We start from the raw sequence: 8,282 nt of genomic DNA, 5'->3' as shown, positions 1-8,282 counted from the left end.
CGATGCAGGCACAGTTCCAAGGATATATCCATAAAAGCCGACCCATCCGGGCCGGTACAGGAGACGTCATCGGGCAGTGGTGATTGAGAGGGACCAGGAGAATCATGAAAGTCCGGCAAAACAAAATCCGGCTCCCGGGCCAAGGGCAGAGGAGGCAGCACAGGAGGAGAAGGTGCCATCAGGTTGCGCGCCTCCGGGGTGGCAGCCGGGGCCGAGTCCGCCAGGAGAGTACCAACCACACCCCGCAATATCAATGCCTCATCCGGTCGCGGGGGCCCGGGAGGCCCGTAGGGAGGAACCGTCTCGAGAGCCAGGAGTGGCGCGGCCACCGATAGTCGCCAGGATAGCAGGACGGTCAGGATCCCCTTAAGTGCAGGAAAACATTCACAGTATCCGACACCCGGGCCTTGTGGCGGGCCCCCAGTGCTCGTCCGGGCCCGGCCCAAACAAATGGGGCTGGTCGCCATCTTGAGAGCCCGATCAGGCCGCGCGGCCAACAACCTCCGCCGGGGCGGCATTAAAGCAGACGAAGTCCCACCGACAGGCAGAAGAACACCCCGGACAGGAAGGGGGGCCACCAGAAGAAGGGGATTCGCCGGCCCCCCAATATCGCCAGTCCCGTTCACCGAGTCCGGGCGGCGAAGAACAAAATGGCCGGACCGGAGAACAAAGGGGGAGGAAGCCGAACACACGAGGAACCCCAATAATGAAGGGCAGCGTCACCATCCAAGGCAGCTGCCACACAGGAGCCTCCAAGCCAGGAACCTCCGGCTCACACGAACAGCGGCCCTCCAATCACCTCCAGCGTGCCCCGAAGGGCAAGCCCGCAGGCTGCATCCGGCCCAGGAGCCGGGACGAAGAACCAGGCCAGTCCGCTCTCGAGTCCCGGGAACGATCGGGGACACCGCACCGGACCCACAGCCGCCAGGACAACCGGAACAAGTGGTAAGTGCCTGCAGTGCGTCGTAGTAGTACCACACAGCAAGGAGGGCTTCCCGGGGCAGGATAAATGCAGGATAAATGTGAAAAACACAGGCGGGCGAACGGAGCCGAGCTAAAGCGCGGCCATCTCGGTCGCGAGCTAGGCTCCTCCTTCAGCTCTGCATTTTTGATTGCTCAGATGTTGCAAAATATCTTTGAAATGTAGTTTTTAATAATGATTATATTTTTATGTAGGTGAATGCATGAAAGAATATAACAAGCACAGAGAGTCTATAAACTGGTCTTGAAAAAGATGGAATGATTTATTGAGCCATCGAAACGCATCAACGCCAAATTAATACACAATCCACCTATCTAGCATTGTTCAGAAAAGTGAATTGTGAACTGTATTTTTCAATGCTAGTGATATCGTGTAGCAATGGATGTGTAGCCTGTCAAGACTTAGTATACCTGTCTGGCCTTTTTACTCTCCAGTATGTTTTTTAACTATGTTAGATTCAAATTGCTATGTATTGTGCTTTTAAAACTTTGAGACATCTAGCTTTCTGTTAGGTTTTTCAATTTAATGAATTTTGTGTTTATACAATTAATAAAACTATGTGCATATTTTACTTTTTATAGTGGCACTTCCGTTATATATGGTTCAATCTTTAGGCGTGAAAAGTGAGAAAGCTGAAAGAGTGTATTTGGTGGGGGTGCAAAGTGGTGTATGGTATTCAAGACTTGTATAGAAAACTACCCAAGGGGATTTTTCTCGTCTCACTGTGTTAGAAAGGGGCTCCTGCGCCGCAGGACCCCAAGGGTGCTTTTGTGCACCTCTGGCGCATGGGGTGACGCATTGCTACCTCCCGGCGTCACTGAGGATACTGGGCAACGTAGTCCCGGTTTGACCCCTCATCAGCTAAAGTGCTGGTGCCTATTGTTAGCAAGGGGCTCAGGCACCGCGGGAGCCTGGGGGTGCATTTGTGTACCTCTGGCGTGTGTGGTGATGCTTTGCCACCTCCTGGCATGGCTGAGGATGTGGGGCTATGTAGTCCCGGTTTGCCCCCTCATGTGGTAAAGTGCTGGTGCCTGTTGTTGGCAAGGGGCTCCCACACCGCTGGATCCCAAGGGTGGTTTTGTCTGCCTCTGGTGTGTTGGGTGACGCGTTGCCATCTCCTGGCGCTGTTGAGGATGCTGGGCAACGTAGTCCCGGTTTGACCCCTCGTCGGGTAAAGTGCTGGTGCCAGTTGTTATCATGGGGCTCTCGTGCTGTGAGAGCCTGATGGTGCTTTTGTGTGACTCCAGGACATGGGGTGACTAGTTGCCGCCACCTGGTTTTGCTGAGGATGCTGGCAATGTAGTCCCTGTTTGCCCTCTCATTGGGTAAAGTGCTGGTGTCTGTTGTTGGCAAGGTGCTCCCATGCCGCGGGACCCCGAGGGTGCTTTGGGCCCCTCCGGCATGTGGGGTGATGCGTTGCCACCTCCTGGCAGCGCTGAGTATGCTGGCCAATATAGTCCCCGTTGCCCCCTCATCGGGTAAAGTGATAGTGCCTGTTGTTAACAAGGGGATCCCATGCCGCGGGACCCCGAGGGTGCTTCTGTCTGCCTCAGGTGCATGGGGTGATGCATTGCCACCTCCTGGCGTTGCTGAGGATGCTGGGCATTGTAGTCCCGGTTTGCTCCCTCCTCGGTTAAAGCTCTGGTATCTGCTGTTAGCAAGAGGCTCTCACACCTCGGGAGCCAAAGAGTGCTTTTTTGCATCTCCGGCGTGTGGTGTGATGAGTTGCCGCCTCCTGACAGCACTGAGTATGCTGGGCAATGTAGTCCTGGTTTGCCCCCTCATCAGGTAAAGTGCTGGTGCTTGGTGTTAGCAAGGGTCTCCTGAGCCGCAGGGAGCCCGAGGGTGCTTTTTTGTGCCTCCGGTGTGTGGGGTGACGTGTTGCAGCCTCCTGGCATCGCTGAGGATGCTGGGCAATGTAGTCCCGGATTGACCCCTCATTGGTAAAGTGCTTGTGCCTATTGTTAGCAAGGGCTCCCGCGCCACGGTATCCCGAGGCTGCTTTAGTGCGCCTCTGGCCCATGGGGTGATGTGTTGCCGCCTCCTATCGTCACCGAGGAAGCTGGGCAATATAGTTCCGGTTTGCCCCCTTGTTGGGTAAAGTGCTGGTGCCTGTTGTTAGCAAGGTGCTCCTGTCCATTGGGAGCCTGAGGGTGCATTTGTACACCTCCGGGACGTGGGGTGACTCGTGGTAGCCTCCGGTCATCGCTGAGGATCCTGGGCAATGTAGTCCCAGTTTGCCCCCTCGTTCGGTAAAGTACAGTGCTTGTTGTTAGCAAGGGGCTCCCATGCCGGTGAAGCCCGAGAGTGCTTTTGTGCACCTCCGGCACGTGGGTGACGCGTTGACGCCTCTGGTCGTTGCTGAGGATCCTGGGCAATGTAGTCCCGGTTTGCCTCCTAGTCGCGTAAAGTGCTGGTGCTTGTTGTTAGCAAGGGGCTCCTGTGCCGTGGGAGCCTAAGGGTGATTTTATGTGCCTCCTATGCATAGGGTGTCGCGTTGCTGCCTCCTGGCATTGCTGAGGATGCTGGGCAATGTAGTCCCAATTTGCCCCCTTGTCAGGTAAAGTGCTGTTGCCTGTTGTTAGCAAGGGGCTCCTGTAGGAGAGTAGGGTCTGCTTCCTATGGTCACCCCCACTTTTTGCTGTGATATGCTGGTTTTTCGACTTTAGTGTGGCTGTGGGCCTGCTAATCAGACCCACAGCCCAGCTGTTCTCTCTCTAAATTGATACCATGTACTTTAGGTACATACCTGATTGGGTATTGGGTCACCTTTGTGAGCCCCTGTATAGTGTACCATAGGTACCCAGGGCATAGGTGCATCCAAGGCCTGCCAGGGGCTGCAGCATGTATTATGCCACCCCTGGCTGTCAATCCAAACTGACACCACAGGCTGATCAATCAGCCTGGGCAAGGTGGTGTAATCACCCCTTGCTTAGATATAGTATACCTATATCTACCCTTGTATATAGACACATATGTACCTATAAGTCACTCCTATGGCAGGCCTTAACAATCCTGGAGGCAGAGTGCTTGGTTTTATGTGAGAGGGTGCCCTAGCATAAGCTGACCCCCTCTGCAGCTTTCGGAACCATGTCCTTATAGCTGTTCTATGATATAGCCATACCATATACTCTTAAGTGCATTATAATCCTCGCGGTTAATGCTAACTTTGGTTTGGTTTTATCAAAACATGTTGTGTAAGGTGTCAAACACTTTGGAATACTACCCCCCCCCCGCCAGTTCTGGCAGCGGGGGTAGCATTCCACCCTTCTAGAGGGAGAAGACATGCAGTTACTGCTTTACCTGGTTAAAGTTAAACAGAGCCACAGCATCACAAAATGGATGCTGCTGCCACAGACACGAGTCTGACCTCCTGCGGCTGGACAAAACTCCGACAGGGGAGGCCTGGACAATAGGTTTACTGCCTTGGGAGGAGCTAGCACCTCCCCAGACAGGCTTTTAGTGTATTGGGGCAGGGAGGGCTGCAAAATGAGACACTGCCTGGGGCACACAAGGTGCTCCATGCATAGCCCGGTTCAAACCAGTTGCTGGAGTACTCCAGCCCCAGCTCTGGCGCATAGGAGGGACCTAGCAGGTAATCCAGCCCCTTAGTTTGGTATAAAGTTAGGAGCTGTGTCTAGAGACATCAGATTACCCTGGAAAGAAACTATGATACAGAACTCTTGGACTTCGACATTCTATGCTGACTAGAAGACTGAAGAAGATCTCCCTTGTGGTCAAGGAGTGACCACCCTGTTCAAACAGGCACCACCAGTAACTTGCCGGTTTGCTCTGTCGACGCTCTAGCAGGAACCCGACAACTCAGCGACTCAGAAACTGGACTTCCAGACTTCTCCGACTGTGATCCACATCCACAGCAAAGCTGAGACCCGTGGCGGACACGAGAGACGTGGGACCGGTTATCCTGGACTACCTGCACTTTGCTAATTGTGCAATGACCAAGGTACTCTCGCAGTTGTGCATTGGAGTAAAAGAAGCCCCAGACCAGAGCAACATCTGCACCAGAGCTCAGCCCTTCACACTCCACGAGGGGCCCGCTCCTGCATTTCAGCTCCACGCGTCTTCCCAGTTGCTAGCCTATTGGCTAGTGAGCCCTCTGAAGACGATCCTTTGATTTTCCAATGCTTGCCTGGTTGCTCTGGGCTTGCTCCAGCTTCCTTCCAAAAGAGAAGCACCTCAGACCTTGCTAGTCTGACCTGAAGCGAATCTTCACTTCTTCCGTGGGTTGCGGTTACCAAGGCTTGTTGGGTCGAATCCGGCTACCGACACTGCAGGCAACTAGATAGTTCGCGGGACAGCTCGACTCCAGCTCCTGTTTGTCGTTGACACCTCCTGGTCCTCGTGGCTGCAGAGACAAGCTTCACCTCGTCACCTGTTTGCATCGCGACATCACCTGGTTCCATCCTGGTTCCTTCCTGGTCACTGGCTAGTGACCCAGATTCTGTTCCCTCTGCTTTCAGGTTCTTCAGCTCCTTGATCCACCCTTGGATCCACCCGAACACTCTTTGTTGGACTTGGCCCTTCTGGCAGGTTCACCCCTAGACTTTTTGCTTTTAATGGTGACCTGGTGATGGTGATTTTTGGGTTCTGCGCACTTTCACTGTGTCCCAGTGGAAAGTGCGTGCGCACTTTGAGTGCATGTAGTGAGATAGGCCTGCCCTCCCATAGGAATGCATGGGGAATGTATGTGTCCCTGGTAGTTCCTGATGCGTGGGGTGTACAGGCTTGAGTCTGGTATGTGTGGACTCGTGTGATTTAATGCTGCGAGATGATGTATGCAGCATGAATGTGTCTAGTGTGGAAGTGCCACTTCTAGACATGGCTGTACGTGTGCAGTGAGGGTGCTGGCGTGTGATTGGCTGGAGCTGGCTGGGATGCCAGGCTCCATGAGTCATGATGGGTCTGCCCGGTGGTGAGTGTGGAGATTAGCATGCTGATGGCTGGGGAGGAGTGCACCTGTGTCTTGAATAGGGGCTGGGCTTTCCCTATACAATGCTGTCTCCGCCCCCTGTGGTGCGTCTAACGACCCTAGCCTCCCTAGTGAATGAAAGTGGTGGTTGAGCAATCAAGGGTGCTCCAAAACCAGCTGCGACTGGTTTGTCCCCCACCCTGCACCTACAGACAAAGGATTTACTAGTATAAGAAGGGGCTGTGTCCCCTAACAAAAAGGTTCTCTTCCAGGATCCTGCCTGAGGGGGCTGCTGCTGTTGCTGGGCCAGAGGACCGCCACTTGGACTGCCTCCCTGCCTGGAGGCCCAGTGAGCTGGCTCTGGGCCCAGCCTTGCCCCCTGCCTGCTTAAAGGAACTTCTGTGCTGGTCCCTGGACTTTTGGGACCTGGTAGCGCTTTTGGTTATCCTTGTAGCGCTTGAGAGCGCTTTATCTTGACCTTCGGCGCTTGGGAGCGCTGTGGTCCTCTGCCTAGCGCTGGGAGCGCTTTATTTGCTGCTAGCGCCTGAGGGCGCTTTATTTGCTTTGGCCGGTGCCCACCCGGCATTTTGTCACCCCGTGTGGTGTCCCGAGTGGAGCAGCCTTGAAGCAGCGCTGAGCCGCGCTGTGATTAGCCCGCCGTACGGGACTCCCTCCTCGTCCTCCCAGAGCTGCGCTGGGATTGGGTCCAGCCGCCCGGGAGTCCCGCCACGTCATCAGAAAGCCTCGCAGCCATTGGCCGGCCGCGAGGGCTTTCCCGAGATCCAGGGACAGTAACCGGAGGCCGGGGCGTGACGCGAAGGAACTTGCAGCCAGAAAAGGAGCACCCCGCTGCCTGAGAACTGGGTAAGTGGGGCTCGGTGTTCCCATCTAGGGAGGAGGGCGTCTGGGCACATTGCCGGTGCCCGCCCTCCCCTCCAGTACCAGGGCTTTGTTGTCAAAGAGCCAGAGAGGCCCCGGGGGGGCCTCCCTGCAGATTTGAGCGCCGGGCGGGCTCCTACGTTACTGGGGCATTTCTTCAGGGCCGCGAGAGGCTCTGGGTGGCATCATTTCCTTTCGAGTCCCCCGAAGAGGGACTCCAACGCCTGGGGCCATTTGTTCTCTTGAGTCCCGGAGGGACTCCAACGGCCGCATTTTGTGTTTGAGCCTGAAAGGCTCAAGGGGCATTTTGATTTACTGAGAGCCCACGAGGGGCTCAGGCGTCACAAGTATCTTTGAGAGCTCAGAGAGGCTCAGGGGCCATTTGTTTATTCAGAGCCCAGCGAGGCTCCAAAAAGGGGACAGTCATTTCTACAGAGCCTGTGAGGCTCCCACATCGTGTTCGCCCCACCATTGTTCTTGAGCCCACGAGGCTCCAACGTTGGCCCCCTCAGTATTTACAACTGCCCAGCACTTTTTGGGCAGTTGCCACGTTTAGGCTTGTGTTCTTGGCTGCCTGCGCAGCCTGCCTGACATTTGGGACACAGGGCGTCCTAGCCCTAGAGAGGCCAGTTGGCCTAGGGACTGTCACAGGTGGTGACTTATGTGAGTTTGGCGCAATTGTTCTTTTGCTGCAACTCTGAATGTGTTTTTATACGTCATGTGCCTTGTTCTTACACCTCTGAATGTGTTATTGATGCATCATGTGTTTTCCTTCCTTACACCGCTGAATGTATGTTTAGGCATCATGTGTTATGTTCCTATGCTTATACCCCTACAGGTATTGTGATACTTAGGTGGTTTTTCTCCTAGTGCAGGTGGTGCTAGTGAGGTCCTGGTTCCCTGCGTGACCTGTTCCTAAGGTGGTTAGGGTTGCGTAGGTGGTACTTACCTGTTACCATTAGTTACTGGTTGTGTGCTACAGTGATTTACATTCTATGTTCTATGTCCTAAGTGCTATTTCAAAAAGTGTTACTTCTAAAAGTGCTGATTCCTGACAGTGGTCCTGGTGGCCCTGTCTTGTACATATCCCCTGTAAATTCTTTCCGTGCCTGTTGGCACATCGTAAAGTGTGTGTTTTTATCTAATGTGTTTTGGTGTAATACAAAGGCTATTTTTACATATAACCTTGTGTGGAGTTTCCTTTGTGGTGGGCCTTGGATGTTGTTGCTGGGGTGCGGGGGCAAATACTTAACTCACATCGCCTCCAAGTTTAGCCTTGCTGCTCGCGCCACGTTACCTAGAGGGTGAGCAGGGGTTATCTTGGCGTGTAACTCCCTTGCCCTGACTTAGGAGTGGTGGTCTATGACTGACTTTGGCGAAAGCCCTGGCCAGCCGGGGATCCCATTTCTAACACTCTTCCTTCGGCCGCCTGCAGCACTTCTTTTGCAGGTCTCCATTGAAAGCATCAACGAAACCCGACACGAAAAGACA

Source organism: Lissotriton helveticus, chromosome 4_1, assembly GCF_964261635.1.
Source record: "Lissotriton helveticus chromosome 4_1, aLisHel1.1, whole genome shotgun sequence".
Classification (NCBI taxonomy): Eukaryota; Metazoa; Chordata; class Amphibia; order Caudata; family Salamandridae; genus Lissotriton; species Lissotriton helveticus.
The sequence above is the reverse complement of the archived record's forward strand: the minus strand, read 5'-3'. Positions refer to the sequence as shown.